Here is a 16,039-nt window from a genome sequence, read left to right on the forward strand (position 1 = left end):
GAACATGAATATTAGCTAGTATTCCCCAGCACTGGTAGAAATCCTGCATGATAAATACAGTAAAATGTGTTGTATTTTCCTATCATGTTGTCATCATTTAAAAAGTCAATTTGCCAAGGAGGCTTATGCTTTGTTTGTATCAGGAAGACCTTGTCTATCAATTACCATGTTTCCCCCAAAATAAGACACTGTCTTATATTTATTTTTTCTCAAGAAGACACACTAGAGCTTATTTTTAGGGAACGTATTATTTTTATTAAGTATAATACAACAATCGACATTTATTCAAATACAGTTAAGTCATCTTCTTCTGGAACCTGACGGGGGAGCCGACCTTGTTGCTGGGGCTGGCGCTAGTGATGTGTGAACTCCTTTCCCCTAGCTGTTCACATGTGTGCAATAAGATGCCTGCAACCATGGTTACCACACAGGCACCTGGGCAAGTGCAAATGGCTCAGAGAAAGGAGCTGTGGCAGGTAACAGGTATGCTCATCTTCCTTACTGCTCTGTCCCCAAATGCAGACCCATCACTAGGTCTTATTATCAGGGTAGGGCTTATATTTAACAAATGCATACAAATCCTGCTGGGCTTATTTTTTGGGTAGGTCTTATTTTTGGGGAAACATGGTAGTAAAATGTTAAGAAATATAAATAATATCAACACAAAAGTGAGAGCACTAGTTGATGAATGTGGAAATGAAAGGCAAAGAAGACTTTGTCAACCACGTACAGTTAAAAACAAAAACAACGTACACAGCTTGTTTGAGACTTGCAAATGCTGCTCTAGCTTCAGAAGTTTCAATTACCTTTTAAGTAACTACCAAGCACAGTAGCCACTATTCCCAAGGACCTTCTAACGAACACATGAAAAGATAACCAAATACACCAACTCAATTGATGTGTCAAATAGAGGAGTTTTGAGGAAGCAGAATTCACTTATAATTAGGATGATTTGGGGCCATTTACAAGATAAGACTTGTCTGGCAAATGAGGTGACAGAAGGTATTCCTGAAGTGGCATAAGGAGAATTAAGGTAAAGCTACAAACCAGAAAATTTTAAGGAATGCCTAGAACTGCTAAAGTAAAATAACTTCACTTTAAGAGATCAGAATCCACTGTGGTTTTAGTAGCCAGGCAAAGAGCAAATGGGGTCAACAGAGACTTAATCATAAATTTCTAATTAAAAACACAATGACTGACCTATTATATTTTTTTCTAGAACATGCTCCCTAACTATTAATAGGATAAAGAAGGGGAAATTACTAATGTGATTGCTTTGAAAGGTGCACACACACACAAACACACACAGACACACAAACACACACACAAATAACTAGCATGAAAGAAACAAGGAAAGAATCTGTCTTTATTACATTAAAGTAATTCTACCTTTAAAAGCAATTATACTTTTTTTGATGTTTTACTTTTTATATAAATAACTTTCACTGTGAACTGAAGTTGTAGTTGAGCTTGGATATGCAGGTAAAACAGACACTTTCAGATTCTCTTTGAATGATGAACTGTAAGGCTGCTGTAGACTGCGTTGAACTGTTAATAGCAGAGTCTCTGGCTCTGCTTTGCCAATAACCTGATTTAATAATAATAATAAGCGAAAATATACATAAAAACAGATGTGGTAAAAGAAAAAGAAAAAGTATGTTTTTTCTTCAAGTACTTCCAAATAAAGCTCTTCCCACAGACTTATCTACGTCTGTGGAGAACCAGGGCTGCCAGCCACTGGTGGTTTCCTTTGATACTTAGAACTACTCAGAATACCTCATTCAATTCATGAGATGACTTCATTTCAAAAATCATGCTTTTTACAGACAACTGAAAGCAGAGAAGTCCGGAATTGGCTTTACAAAGGGATGAAATAGTTTATGCAAAAATAGCTCAAAAAGAATGTAAGACTTTTTGGATTGCGTGATATGTGGATTGTCTGGGGCGGATCTTCCCAGGTCACTGCTGATCCACATGTGAGAAACTTCAGCAAATTGTCTCAAGTTACAATTCTCTGCTATGTAATGATCCTTTATTAAGGCAAATTGAGGGACATTTATGCAGCACGGTCTGCGTACAGCACTGCCTCATGCGTGCTCAGGCTGGGCCCATGTTCTCTGTGGCCTCTTCACAACAGATCTACACACTTACCCTGTGTGCATTTGTTCCCATTCCAGAGTGGATTTGGTGTTGTGTGAGTTGTCAGGCTGTAAAATCCTGCCAACACACAGAGAAAAGTACACTGCCGTTAGAATTTCTTTCCAAGATCACAAAACTGCTTTGATGTTTTAGTCACGGAGAGAACCCCCACCGTTTCTACAATCGGGTCTGATTAAACAAACAGGCTGTGTATTTGTAATTAAGCATGTGCGCAAACACCAAGTACCCACTATCTATACGCTCCTTGTGAGCCTGTTAACATCTCAAATGTCTCCTGAGATCCTCTGCCCTTTTAACTAACAATAAAGCCACCTGTCTCCCCTGGGAAGGTGGGGTGTCTGAAATAGCTGAATGTTTGCTCTCAGGCTAAATGCCTCTCCTGCTGGCTGGTTTAGCTATTGATTGTGCTTTAGCTGATGACTGCTCTGCCCTGAGACTTCTCCCAAGGACTGTAATCTATATAACATTTATTCAGCAGATCCCAGGCCCCCAGCCCTTAGACCTTCCTGAGTGGCTTTTGACTGATTGGCTTTGAGTTCCTTTCAAGAAACAACTAGGGTGTAGGCATACAGGACAGTAATCCCTTCCCTGGTTTAAATGTCCTTCCAATCCCTTTATGCAACTGCTCTCCTAAGGTGAGTGATGCAATGCCCTTAAAACATACTTCCTTTACAATGATAAGCTTGAGCAGTTGCAACTAATTTCACAACACAAAAGAATGCGAACTTCCAGTGAGAAATCCCATGATTTCCAGTATGAACATGGAAGAGGAACATAATAACTGATTTCTTTTTTGCATAAAATAGGAACAAAACTATATTTCCCTGAAATTTGAAATGTCAATCACAGGCTGTGTGACTCTCACAGAAGGAACGTGAAGTGCAAAGGAATCCTTGAAAGGAAAAGAGATCAGGATGACTGAGCAGCTGCCCAGGAAAGGCCGGGAAAAATGCACCCCAGGAAGGCACAAAATGATACGGAACTGGGACAAGGATTCCTTATTTGCCTCAAATGAGAGTTGCAGGATCCAGAAGGACTAGGCAGAGATCAGTCAGAAGCTGCTTCAGAAGAAGCTACAGCAAAGACTCACAGAGGGCGTCACACAAGCCAGGGATGCAGATTTAGAAAAGGCAACAAATCATTCAATCCGTGAGCGAAACTCCTACAAATGAGTAGGACTGGAAACACAACTCAATCCTTGCCGGCAATATAGAAGTTGAAAAGAATTGGTACACAAATACTAAGTAATTCTTGCTCGAAAAATGACGCTGCCAAACAGAAAACTGAGGAGGTTTTATCAAAATCTCAAAAGACCAAAAATATAATTCTGGAAAAAATAATTTATTAAGGTCTTTGAAAAACATCTATTCATATTTCTAAAAGGGATTTTATTTGAGAAACATGTAAAAACGTGATAGGATACTTCTTAGGATAGTGTGCATAAGAAAGGCCTTAATAACATATATACATTTATAATCACGAACGCTCAGGTAGCTAACTATAGTCGCACGGGTATAACAGTCAGGAGCAGATGAACCCTATTCATAAAGGAATCAGTCAAAACGTGAAACGTATGAATGCACATCAGTGTGGTGGGTCGGTCTGTGCACCCAGGTGTGTAACTGCCATCATCTGAAACACTGTGACAGACGACCTGAGCTTTTTGATGAGATCAGTCAGAAACCAGTGACTGACGACTGCCTATGCAGTTGCCCAAAGAGCTAAGGTATCAAGACATATTTCACGAAGGCAGGTGTAAGCCAAGACATCTCCGTATTTATTAAGGAAGTTTAAATATTTTACATTGAAAACCAGGGAAGCTGATGATTTAACTCAGTCTGAGGCTAAAAGCCTTAGGACTTAGGGAGTTCAAAGACCTGTGAGCCTGCGATTCTGATGTCTAAGGTGGCAGAAGAAAAATCTGTCCTGGCTTTCAGAAAGACAAACTTGCTTCTGTATTTATTCTCTCCTGCCTCCTGGCAGATTGGATGGTGTCTGCTGACACGGAGGGCTGATCTTTCTCACCTAGTCACTGCAATTTACATCCCAGTCTCCTCTGGATTAAATACCCCACACAGACATGGCCAAAGTCATGCTTTCCTAGGTTTCTGAGTATTCTTTAATTCGTCAAAGAGACACCTGAAATTCAGTACCTGAGTCTACCCCTTGTCAACTTGGCATCCATGAGTATTTCCATAAACCATGCTAATTTCCAAATGAGACAATAACAGGTACAGTTCCACCTAACATGGCACAAATATCCAATGATTGTGACTTCAGGGGATTTTGTTAATAGATATTAAGATTTTAGATTTAAGAGATTTTCAAATTTTGGGATGTCAACATTCAGTACTATGGAGTTCAGGAAATTGTGTCATTTGAGATTGTGATCCAAACCCAAAATTCAGACCAAACACTTTATTATGACTTTAAAATGTAACAAAAAATTGTTTTGATGAAAGAATAACAAATTTGTAATGCAAAGACTTATGAACACTATGTCAAAGTAACAGTGGTTGTCCTGGACACAGTCCGAGAATGAAAAAGAAAGAATAAAAAAAAAAAATAACTAGAACAAGGTAGAGGGGGAGAATGTGGAAACCAAAATGATTAATACAGCAAAGACAGAGAATGAAGGAAAACGTAGATTAGAAAACGTACACAATAACAATAAGAGAAGATTCAATCCTTATGGAATTGGAGCTTCATACAAAAACAAAGTACTTAAAGGTATTTAAAATTGGGTGTGGCAATGTGTGTAAGGATAAAAGAGAGACCTTGCATCTTTGATGTTTACCTGGATGGATCTGAAATGCATTTTTCTTCATAAAGTATCACAAGAATGGAAAAAAAAAATAGCCCATGTACTCAATTCTAATGTGAAACCAATATATAAACAAACTACATACTCACAGGAAAGCAAAACACAGTAGTCTAGCAAGGAGGAGTGGAGAGAGGGAGAGGAGAAGGAGAAGGAGGAAGGAGACTGGAGAGATCTCCCCTGCTGCGCACACTGTGAGGTGTGCAACACGCCCTGGGTCAAGGGCTCCACTACAACAGAAACTTTACCTTAGAAAGGAAAACAATGTAATCTAAGCATTTGTGCTCTCATTATCCATCTGGATTTAAAAAATGAAAAATGTAAATAAATGATACATAAAGGTAAAAAAAATTTTTTTAATTACTAGGAAACATGAAACATTTAATAAAAGCATTACCTTATTTTTTGGATTCTGTGCTCTGGCCCTTGCCAGCCCTTACAGTTCTGTGTGGGTTGTGGTGGTTTCCTCTGCCCAGGTAAGCACTGCTCTCGACCTGATTCTCTACTTACAATTGTTATATTCATTCTCGAAAGAAGGCCTAGACTCTATGAGTTTCAGATACACTAGCTCCTTGATTTGTTCATGCACACCTACTAAAGGCATATATTTTATCATTCCTAATTATCCTTTTGTAAGCAAACTGTTGTGAAAAGCTGTGGGGTAGTTACAGTCTAATTTTCTAAGGTAGAGATGAGTTTGTCACTTTAGTATAAACCTCAAAGGAAAGGCCAGATTTTATGAAAATTATTATTTTCTCTCATTGATTCATGTATAACAGATATTTATTATTTATTTTGACTTTTTGTTTGGGGAGGTTAGTATGATGATGCATATAATTCAGTTACATCATCTTCCTTTGTAAGGTAAAGAACAAGCTGTCTTTCTGTCTTACACCCAGAAAGTGTGCCCTGTATCCTCCATTGCACCTGTTAGGTGGGAGCTTACAAAAACCCCTCTTCCCTCCACTTCCTCCTCTCTTCACTGAATTGTGGTTTTCTCTTATGTGGCTTCAGTTGTTCATCTACTAGTTTCAAAATGGTATTGAGTAGGGGGGACGCTTGCTTTTCCATTCTTGAGGCACTTAAGAGAATGTTCTCCAAATCCATCTAGGCAAATACAAAAGATGCAAAGTATTCATATTTTTACGGCTAAATAATACTCCACAGTGTACACACACCACTGTTAATTAATTCATTCATGGGTTGATGGGCACTAGGGTTTTACTCCTTTGCAATTATGAGTTGAATTGATGTAAATATATAAGTGCAAGTTTCCTTATGATAAAGTGACTTTTTTCTTCTGGATAGATACCCTACAATGGGATTGTGGGATCAAATGGAAGGCCTACTTTTAGTTCTTCGAGGATTCTCCACAAAGAGGCTGTGTTAGTTTGCAGTCCCACCAACAGTACATAAGTGTTCCCTTCTCTCCACGCCCAGGCCAGCATCTGTAGCTGTGGACCTTGTGATGGGGCTATTCTTAGTGTGTTTGGTTGATATCCTAAGGTGGTTTTGATTGGCATTCTTTGATGATTAGGGAGGATGAGCATTTTCTCTTATGTTCCATGGGCATTTATCTGTCCTCTTGGGAAAACGTTTATTGATCGCAGGCTGTGTGATGCTTTAAGCTGAGCAATTAAGAAAAGATGAGTTAAACTAGCCATGGCCCTGAAACTTATGGAGCTCACCCTCTGGTAGGAGGTGGGAATAAAAGGAATAATTATACAGCTCAGATATTTAACCAGTGTACACATGAATAAAGACAGGCCAGCTCACAGATTATTAAAATTCTTACACCCCCGTTGATAGAGTGGATGAATAGGTGCTCACTGAACAGTCTCTGCTCCCGCCCCACCCACCTGCCTTCCACCAGCTAAAACAGTCACCCTGGCACAGGATCAGATTCCCAGCAGCCAGCTCCATTCTGCACGCTTACTTTGGTTTTATGGGTTAAGGTGAATAGCACTCAGCTGCCCCCAAATCCTTTCTGCCTGACTGGCTGTGTCATTGGATTTAAGTGAAGTAAAGGACTACAGACATCATATTCCCTGGTCTTCTTCCTCACCTGGGGATGGGGGAGGACACAGGGGTTGTTTGTCAGAGAGGAGCAGCCCTGTGGGGCCACCAGCTAGCACTCCTGCTAGCAGTCCAGCCCTGCTAGCCCTCCTCTGCTTGTACACTTACACCCAGGACAGAGCGGGGGACTCATAAAGAAAGATGCCCTGGTCACAGGGAGGGAACAGGAACCCAGTGGCCAATAGTCAGAGCTCGTCTACCCGCAAATGACAGTGGATAGCCATTGCCAGGTAACATTCCCACCACTACGCAGTGGGGAAGCATGGCTTCCTGGAATATTATCTCTGACAGACGGAGGTGAGATCACGAGAGCCGTGGGTATGGTGTTAATGGGGGAAGCTGGGGATGGAGGAAGCAGTGCAGGCTCCATGCATAGAGAGAAAATTCCCAAGGTTTGATTTGGAAGGTGTTAGAGTTGGGAATGCTGGTAAAATGTCCCCCTTTAAACCATGTCTGTTAATCTTCACCTTGTAATGAGAGTCTGTTAGACTACATCAAATGTCTTCCTTCTTCACCAATAGCAAAATGAATTTCTTAATATAAATGAGTGCTAATTACCACTCTCATCGACTTCTCATCTTTGTCCTGAAGGATTAAGTTGAGCGTAATTACATGAGATGTTGCTATAAATGATATTTTGTGACTTAGTCAATAATACAGATACTGAATATACATATAATTAAGTGTTACATGCAATCAGGTCTAAAAACAAATTAAATATAAGTGCTGTTGATTCTACAGGAGCTGAGAAGAGTCAGGACCAGGTATACCTTTGCTAAAATAAAGAGAAATAATCTGCTTATAGATATTGTCACCTAACAGCCATTATTTTAATGAGATTGTCATTCACAGCACATTATCTGGTTCCTCATGTCAAACCATAGCGTAGAAAAGGACTTTCCTTAACTAAGGATTGCTGATTCCAACCAAAGATCAAAAAAATGTTGCTCTAAAATCAACAAATAGTTTGGACAACCAGGAATTTATGCTGCAAGTTATCATTTAGTGAATGATACTTTATATACATGTATAGTGTATTCCTGAGGAACATCTTTGAATTTTTGCTGTACATGTTGTGTGTTACTTTGTTGCTGTACAACTTGTTACATGATTTGAATATTACCTAGTAATCATACACTTCCAAATGTATAATTCCTGGTCGGAATGGTCATTCTACAGAGTACAGGTCTATGAGCATACGATAATCTTTCCCAAATTAGGGTGGCCAGTGAGGACTTTCCCTAAGTAGTGATTAGTCAACTGCAATATAAGAATGATTAGAAAGAGAAGCATTCCAGATCATGCATGAGCAAAGTGTAGTGTTATGAAAAGCACAGGTGTGTTCAAACAACTGAAAGGCAGCCACTGGGCCAGACGGAGTGGATTGAATAAAAGAAAGACTGCTATGTGTTGGGGTATCTATATGTTGAGGACTACTGACTTAGCAAGAAGCAAGGTTGGGACGAAATCGGGTGGTAATAGAAATGAAACAGGCAGCAAGTTAGAGATATTTTACAGGTGATTAGAATGTTACATAAGTTAAAAAAAATCTTATTTTTCCAGTCTCTATCTATAAATTAAGTTCACTTATTCTTTGGTAAAAAAAATCCTTCAGAGACAGATTTAATTGAACTGACTAAGCATAGAATACACTTTAGAATTGTTGATTCACTAAAATCTTGCCTCTTCTTTGATTTCTCCATTTTTTAGGGTAAAAAGAAAAACTTTACTAGGTTAATTCTGATTAGTGCAGTTCTTAATACTGGTAATCTGTGAGTTTCTGAAATTCTAGCCTTTCAAAAATAATAGTATGAACATACATTTTTTTTTTTGAGAGAGAGAGAGATTCTCACTATGTTACCCTCAGTAGAGTGCTGTGCAGTCACAGCTCACAGCAACCTCAAACTCTTGGGCTTAAGCGATTCTCTTGCCTCAGGTTCCCAAGTAGCTGGGTCTACAGGCGCTATGTTTTTGTTGCAGTTGTTTGGCTGGCTGGGACCAGGTTTGAACCTGCCACCCTCTGTGTATGTGGCCAGTGCTATAACCACTATGCTACAGAGGCCAAGCCTGAACACACATTCTAGACGATACTATAGATCAGAAGATATGTGGGGAGAAGAGAATACATATATATGCATGTGGATAAAATGGAGAGAGAATATACTAATGACTTACTTTATTAATAAAAATTTAAGTACAGAGACTGTAGTGTCTTTCAGCCTCAGAAGGTAAATTTTAAAATGTGGCATTTATTTACACAATGATGACACATCAATTCATTCTCTATGTTTGGGGGATTGTTTGAATAAAAACAACAGACCGTGAGCCCTTCAAATTAAAACAAATTCTTTCTCCTGGAATTGGTAACCAGTTATAGTTAGTTTTAAAAAAAAATGTTCTCTTCAACAAGTATTTAGGAATTGTAAAGCTGCACCAATAATTATAAAAATGTTAGTTATCTCATAACAAGTGAAAATATAGGACTCTACCCTAGAGATGCATGAAGTGTATTCTCTGCTCTCAGAAATACTAAGGAAAGACTGGTAAATAAATAAATGAAATGAAATATTAAACTTATGGAATGACCTGTAGCATGAAAAACCTGCAGGTGGCCAGCACAATTCTGTGCTTCCCGTTCTAAGAATCCATCCCCCACAAGGGCGGGAAGCAGAACTTCCCAGTTTGGGGAAACTTCCTCTCCCTCCTTATAGGTGAGGGCAGGCACTGTGTCATGTAAACTGGCTGGTCCTGTGCTCTACGCACTGACATACGGGCTTTGTATACATGATGTTGGTACCCATGAAATGTTTTAGAGAAGATACTATTAACCATGTTTTAGAGAAGGCAAAAAAAAAAAATAAAATAAGGCTTAAGAAGTGCTCACCAACAGAAATATAAAATGAACCATGAAATAATTCATATATATAATTTTAATTTTATTGGCAGTCCCTTTTTAAAAAATCAAAAAGAAATAAGTAAAATTAATTGTAATAAACCATGTCATAAAATCATATACACAGGGTGACCATAAAATTTGTATGCAATTTAAAATAGAGTGTAACTTTTAAAAATTGCACACAGACTTACGGCCTTGTGTGTGTGTTTACAAAATATAATCATTTCAACGTATACTAAATGTGAAAACAAATTAATGGTATATACTGCATTTCTTTTTTATACTAAGTCTTTTAAAGCAGGAGTCCTCAAACTTTTTAAACAGGGGGCCAGTTCACTGTCCCTCAGACTGCTGGAGGGCCGGACTGCAGCCCCGGGACTAGTTGGCTGCTAAGCAGGACAGGCAGTGGTGGCAAAAACACCCGGTGGGCTGGATAAATGTCCTGGGTGGGCCGCGTGTGGCCCGGGGGCCGTAGTTTGAGGACACCTGTCCTAGAGCATCTCAGTATGGACTAACTACATGTCGCATACTCACTAGCCATCTGTGGCTACCACAGCTCAGATTTAGAAAGTTTACATAAGTTGTCCAAAGTTTAACTACTGGAGAAAGGAAGAGGTGAAATTTAAACCTGGATGATTTAACTCTAGAACATTAATTCTTAAATACTATCCTATATTCTGCTTAGGAAGATGTGATCCTAGATTCATAAATTCAACTTGAGATATTCTTATTAATATAGAACTTTAAAATATTAAAGAATATATATCTTCATCTCACAAGCAAAGAAATACTCTTAAAGGCTTAAGTAAAATCCTGAATTAGTCGTTAATACCGTCAGGCCTGTGTGTGTGTGGGGGGTGGGTTTCAAAGTCCGTATTTCAGCTACATCACCAGTAGAAAACTAGATTCACTGGAGAAAGAATTCAAAGGCAAGACAGGCCTCTCTCATAATACGTGTATCAGATGCGGACTACAAACGACAGAGGGGGCTCTTATAAATAAGTGCCCCTCTCTTATTTTTAAAATAAATTGCCTATGCCTTTTTATCCTCCCTAAAAATAAAACAATACCCACTACCACCACCACCACCACAAGAAAATCAGTCCGTAGTTTCCGGATGCAGAGCTCATGCTGTCCAGGCAGCACCTGCACAAGGTGCATAACACACCTGTCAGAGCCAGGCCTGGGCCGTAGATTACACGTGGGTGTTGGAAACACACCAGCCCTAGGCGTGTTATCGCAGTAAGGATACAGCCTTCCAGGAAATACCAGAGGTAGCCTCAGGCAACAGGAGATGGGAGGCCACCCTAATGCTTTATCATTAATGGCCTAGAAGATTTCACCTTATGGTGTCTTGGGTTTTAAATTAAATGTCAAATACAATTTTCCATTGAAAATGTGAAGTGTGGAACTGCCCTTAGAGACACTGGGAGCTCGGTCCTTTAATTAGTGGCTGCATAGTACTGAGGAGAGATAGTTAGAGACCATTATTTGGTGAATTGTCACTCCACTCTGCAGAAATATGTGGAGTTTTGCCTCATACGCTTTCAGGGTGTAGTAAAATCTTGAGACAGTATTTAAAATATGCAGTGTTAAATGTGGTATTAAATATAGTGGAACTGATAAACTCTTCCCTGTGGGATCATGCCACCATTTATATCCTGATCTCTCTGACATTTAATCTATAATATCAGAAAATCTCAGAAAGAAACTGAAGCAGCACATATTTCATGTATAGTGGTTTATTTAGCTTTTTTTTTTCACCCCTGCTGACCAGGGTTTGTTTTAATAATAGGACTAATAATAGGATTTCCAATCCACTTTAATGTGTTAGCATTATATCTTTCTGAACTATCTGTATATCAGTACTAATTATGAGGTATGTTTAAGTCTAAAAATGCAGGCTTAACCGTAAAGACATCAATTTTTTACTGCCATTTTTAATTAGAAACCTAAAGAAACATGTACAATTAAATATGCCCATAAAAATAATAAATACATTCCTATAATCCTAGTCAATTTGTTGCACCATTAATATCATTCAGCATGGCAGGTTTTAAAACGTATTGGAGTAAGTCGAGTGGATAATGGCAAAGAACAAAATTACTAGCATTTAAACCACTGTAACTGGTTTAGAACCGTGAGCGCTGCTCGTGTCTGCAGCAAAAGCTGTGTTGTTTAGCAACTGTGTTTTTGAGTTAACCCTTTTCCCATTTCATACAACCCTTTTTTTTCTAAGAACAATTAATCTTGGTTCTAAAAGTACACACTGTCAGAGTAAAACTAATTTGACTTCAGAAATGTGTAGTCACGATCAAAATATTTTAAATCAAATATTAATGTCTTTAAATCTCCCTGATGTTATAGAAGTGATTTATTTGGTTTTAAGAAACAAACTATTTGGCAAGGCTTTTCCTCCTTGGAGCATGTAAACCCAGCTCCACCTTAAACCATCAATCTGGGGTGTACTGTGGGTCATAGGGAAGGCCACGAATCCTAGGCACTGGGGCTGGGCAGTGAACTTGACTGATAGGATGTGAGGATGAGACACACAGCCAAGAATCACTCTGTTCCTCTCTCTTTCACTACAACCTTCTCACTACGACAAAGGCAATATGTCAAATGTACTTTATGTACAAAGCATCTCCACACACATAATTTTATTTAATTTTCTCAATAACTTTATTGAGTAGAGTATCACAATGCCATTTCTACAGATTAAAAAAAAGCTTCTGTGACGTGAATACCACCACAACGCCTACAGTAAGCATTGAGATACGCGGGCTTTATTCATAGATAACATGAACTTCACACCAGGTTTAGTCTAACTGAACATAAATTCTCAATGAGTAACTTTGAAATTAAGTTTTATCACAATGTTATAGTTTATTGCAAAATGAAATTAAATTTTATATTGCTAATTAAAATGGTATTGTGAAATTATTTATGACATAATTTTATTGTTAAACATCATTTGGTAATATTAAAAGGATGATCTTGTAAGTATGTAACTGTCTATGAAACTGAAACACTAGATTTTAAGTAAAGACAGGTCATTATTTTCTCTCTGTGGCCCAAATTTTAGTTGTATCACATGTTATCTTTAGCTATTGGCCTAAATCCTTTCTACACATAAATAATTGTTCTTTTGCCTTTAAACTTTAAGTTGAAAAACAGAAGGCTAGACTAGAATAAAAAAAATAACTATTGAAGTACATTGCTAACTTCTTTTTGTCTCATTTAAGCATTATAAAAATGTGTGCAATGGCTGTCACATATCATTAGTTATTATCTTTCACTTACAGATGAGAAAACTAGGTAAGTGGTTAAAAATTTCAAAATATACCTCAGGACTAATAAGGAGCCCAGCTGAGACTCAAAATTTATGACTATTCTCTCAAGTCTCATGTCCTTTCAATAATATTGCAAATGTTTCTCCTGCTATATATACCTTCCCCAAAGTATTAAAAAGTCCTAAAACCTTCAAGAAAATAAGCTTAGCATAAAAAGCCTGCACCACACATGTATATCATTATTTTCACCTATAACCCCAAAGTTCTAATCATAACCTAAGCCTATTAGATAGTAATTTGATCTGGTATTCTCCTTTTTTACATTAAGAATCTTAGGTTCATTTTTCTTTTGTTAAATTGTTGAAGTAATATACACAATGTATTCAAAGGTGGTGAATTTGCCTAGGTTACAGATTTTTCTTTCTTACAAGTCATTTGAAGAATAGGAAAAAAGATCCCACAAAGACTCTTTGCAGTGTGCCTGGCCCTGTGCTGAAGTGGCCTCCTTTGACGAGTGTTATGAAAAACAGTTACGTTGATAAGATGTGTGTGGAGTGAGAAGTTCCTGTGTTGGGGAGACCTGTGCCAGTAAGCTCAGCATAGAAGCTCAGGGACTGATGCTTATTAAACACCTGCTGAGTTTCAAGTTCTACAACAAAGTAAATAAGATATGAAACAAAGAAAAAAGGACATACAATGTTTGACATTATGTGGTGTTATTATTGTTTGCTTTGTTGACAATTTGAAGAGAAATACATCAGATTTGACCCTTAACTGAGCTCCTAACTGTGTGAGGCACTTCCTGGGTTGTGTAGATGACGTGAGCCTCATGGCCTTAGCTGTTCCCGAGTTCAGATCAGGAGACCAGCTCAGAGCTGGACTGTGACAACAGAGGGGAGGATTGGCTTGTAAACAAATTGCTACCAAAGCACAACAAGGTGTTAGACTTATGGGGAAGTCAAGGAGAACTTCTGAAGGATACAGGACTTTAAAAATAGAAAAGAAATAGACTCAGGAGAACAGATAAAAGAAGTTCGGTCGTGGAAAAGAGCAGGAAAAAGAAGCGTCGTCAGCCTGGGACGTGGCGTGTGATGCCCAGCGGCTCTGAGCGCCTGAGTGAGGGGCTGTGTCTGTCTTTCTGGGTACTGTGTCTAGCTAGCATAGAACTTTGGTATGTAATCAATTCTTAGGGAATCATCGAAGAATGAATACAAGTCCATGTTAGTTATGGGAAAAATATAAAGTAAATCTGCAAAGGCAAGTGGCAGCTGACGTAGAAGGACCCTGCTAAGCATGTGAGGCAGCATCAAGTTGGTTCTGTAGCCCCGTGAGCGGCAGCAAATTTATTTGCAAAATAGTCAGTTTGGGTACTGAGCAAAAGCTATGCCTGGATAAGTCTAGACTAGGCGAGGATCTCCCTGCCTTCTTCAGCCTTTGCCCTTTTCTCTCTTTGAAGATGCTTTCCAATGTCATCCGAAGAATCCTGCACGCCAACTCTGTACTCTAGAAACACCTGTGACCCTACACCAGGCGATTTGGGACCCATGTTAACAGTGCATCACTCGCTGACTGAATTCCCTGACAGGCCCAGCGCGCATCCCTGCACTTTCTGAGAGTGTGTTTTAATGTAACCTTAATCTATTTTGTTATGAAGTTTTTCTATATGCCATAGCATGAGTTTCTTGAGGTACAATTATCTTGCTTATATTTTCATCTTAGCGGCTAGTGTGGCGGCTGGCACATTTCTGCTCATCAATAAACACTTATTAAAGGTGTCAGTTGGATGTTTCAGAATCAGACTCTCAGACGGAGGAGACGTTAACACTTAGACAAAGAGGAGATGGAGCACAATTGAAAGGGAAAGGGTTGGGGGGAGCGTCTCTGATGATGCCCGAGGAAAGAAAGGGAGAGGAACAGGGCCTGGTCAGGGAACTCCTCAGACCAGGGGCACATGTCACGAATTCTAGGCCAGGCTTTCTCGACCTCTGTGTTCTCATTAACGCGTAACAGTTATACATATTTCTGGGGTCTGATGTGATGTTTCAATGCATGTGCACATTGTGTAACCTGAAATCAGGTCACCTCAAACATTTGTCATTTCTCTGTGGTGGGGACATTCCACATGCTCTGTCTGGATATTTTGAGGCATGCAATACTTCCTTGTTATTTTGAGGTATGCAATACTTTCTTGTTGACCACAGTCACCGGTGATGTAACGGGACACCGCAGTCACGGGTGATGTGAGGGGACACCACAGTCACCGGTGATGTGACGTGACACTGAAGTCACGGGTGATGTGACGGGACACCGCAGTCACGGGTAATGTGACGGGACACCGCAGTCACAGGTGATGTGACGGGACACCGCAGTCACCGGTGATGTGACGGGACACCGCAGTCACGGGTGATGTGAGGGGACACTGCAGTCACGGGTGATGTGACGGGACACTGCAGTCACGGGTGGTGTGAGGGGACACCGCAGTCACGGGTGACGTGACGGGACACCGCAGTCACGGGTGACACGAGGGGACACCACAGTCACGGGTGATGTGACGGGACACCGCAGTCACCGGTGACGTGAGGGGACACCGCAGTCACGGGTGACGTGAGGGGACACCGCAGTCAAGGGTGACGTGAGGGGACACCGCAGTCACGGGTGACGTGAGGGGACACCACAGTCACGGGTGACATGACGGGACACCGCGGTCACGGGAGACGTGATGGGACACTGCGGTCACGGGTGATGTGAGGGGACACCGCAGTCACGGGTGATGTGAGGGGACACCGCAGTCAC

The sequence above is a fragment of the Otolemur garnettii genome, unplaced genomic scaffold (genome assembly GCF_000181295.1).
Source record: "Otolemur garnettii isolate 467f Iridium unplaced genomic scaffold, OtoGar3 scaffold00001, whole genome shotgun sequence".
NCBI classification, from domain to species: Eukaryota; Metazoa; Chordata; class Mammalia; order Primates; family Galagidae; genus Otolemur; species Otolemur garnettii.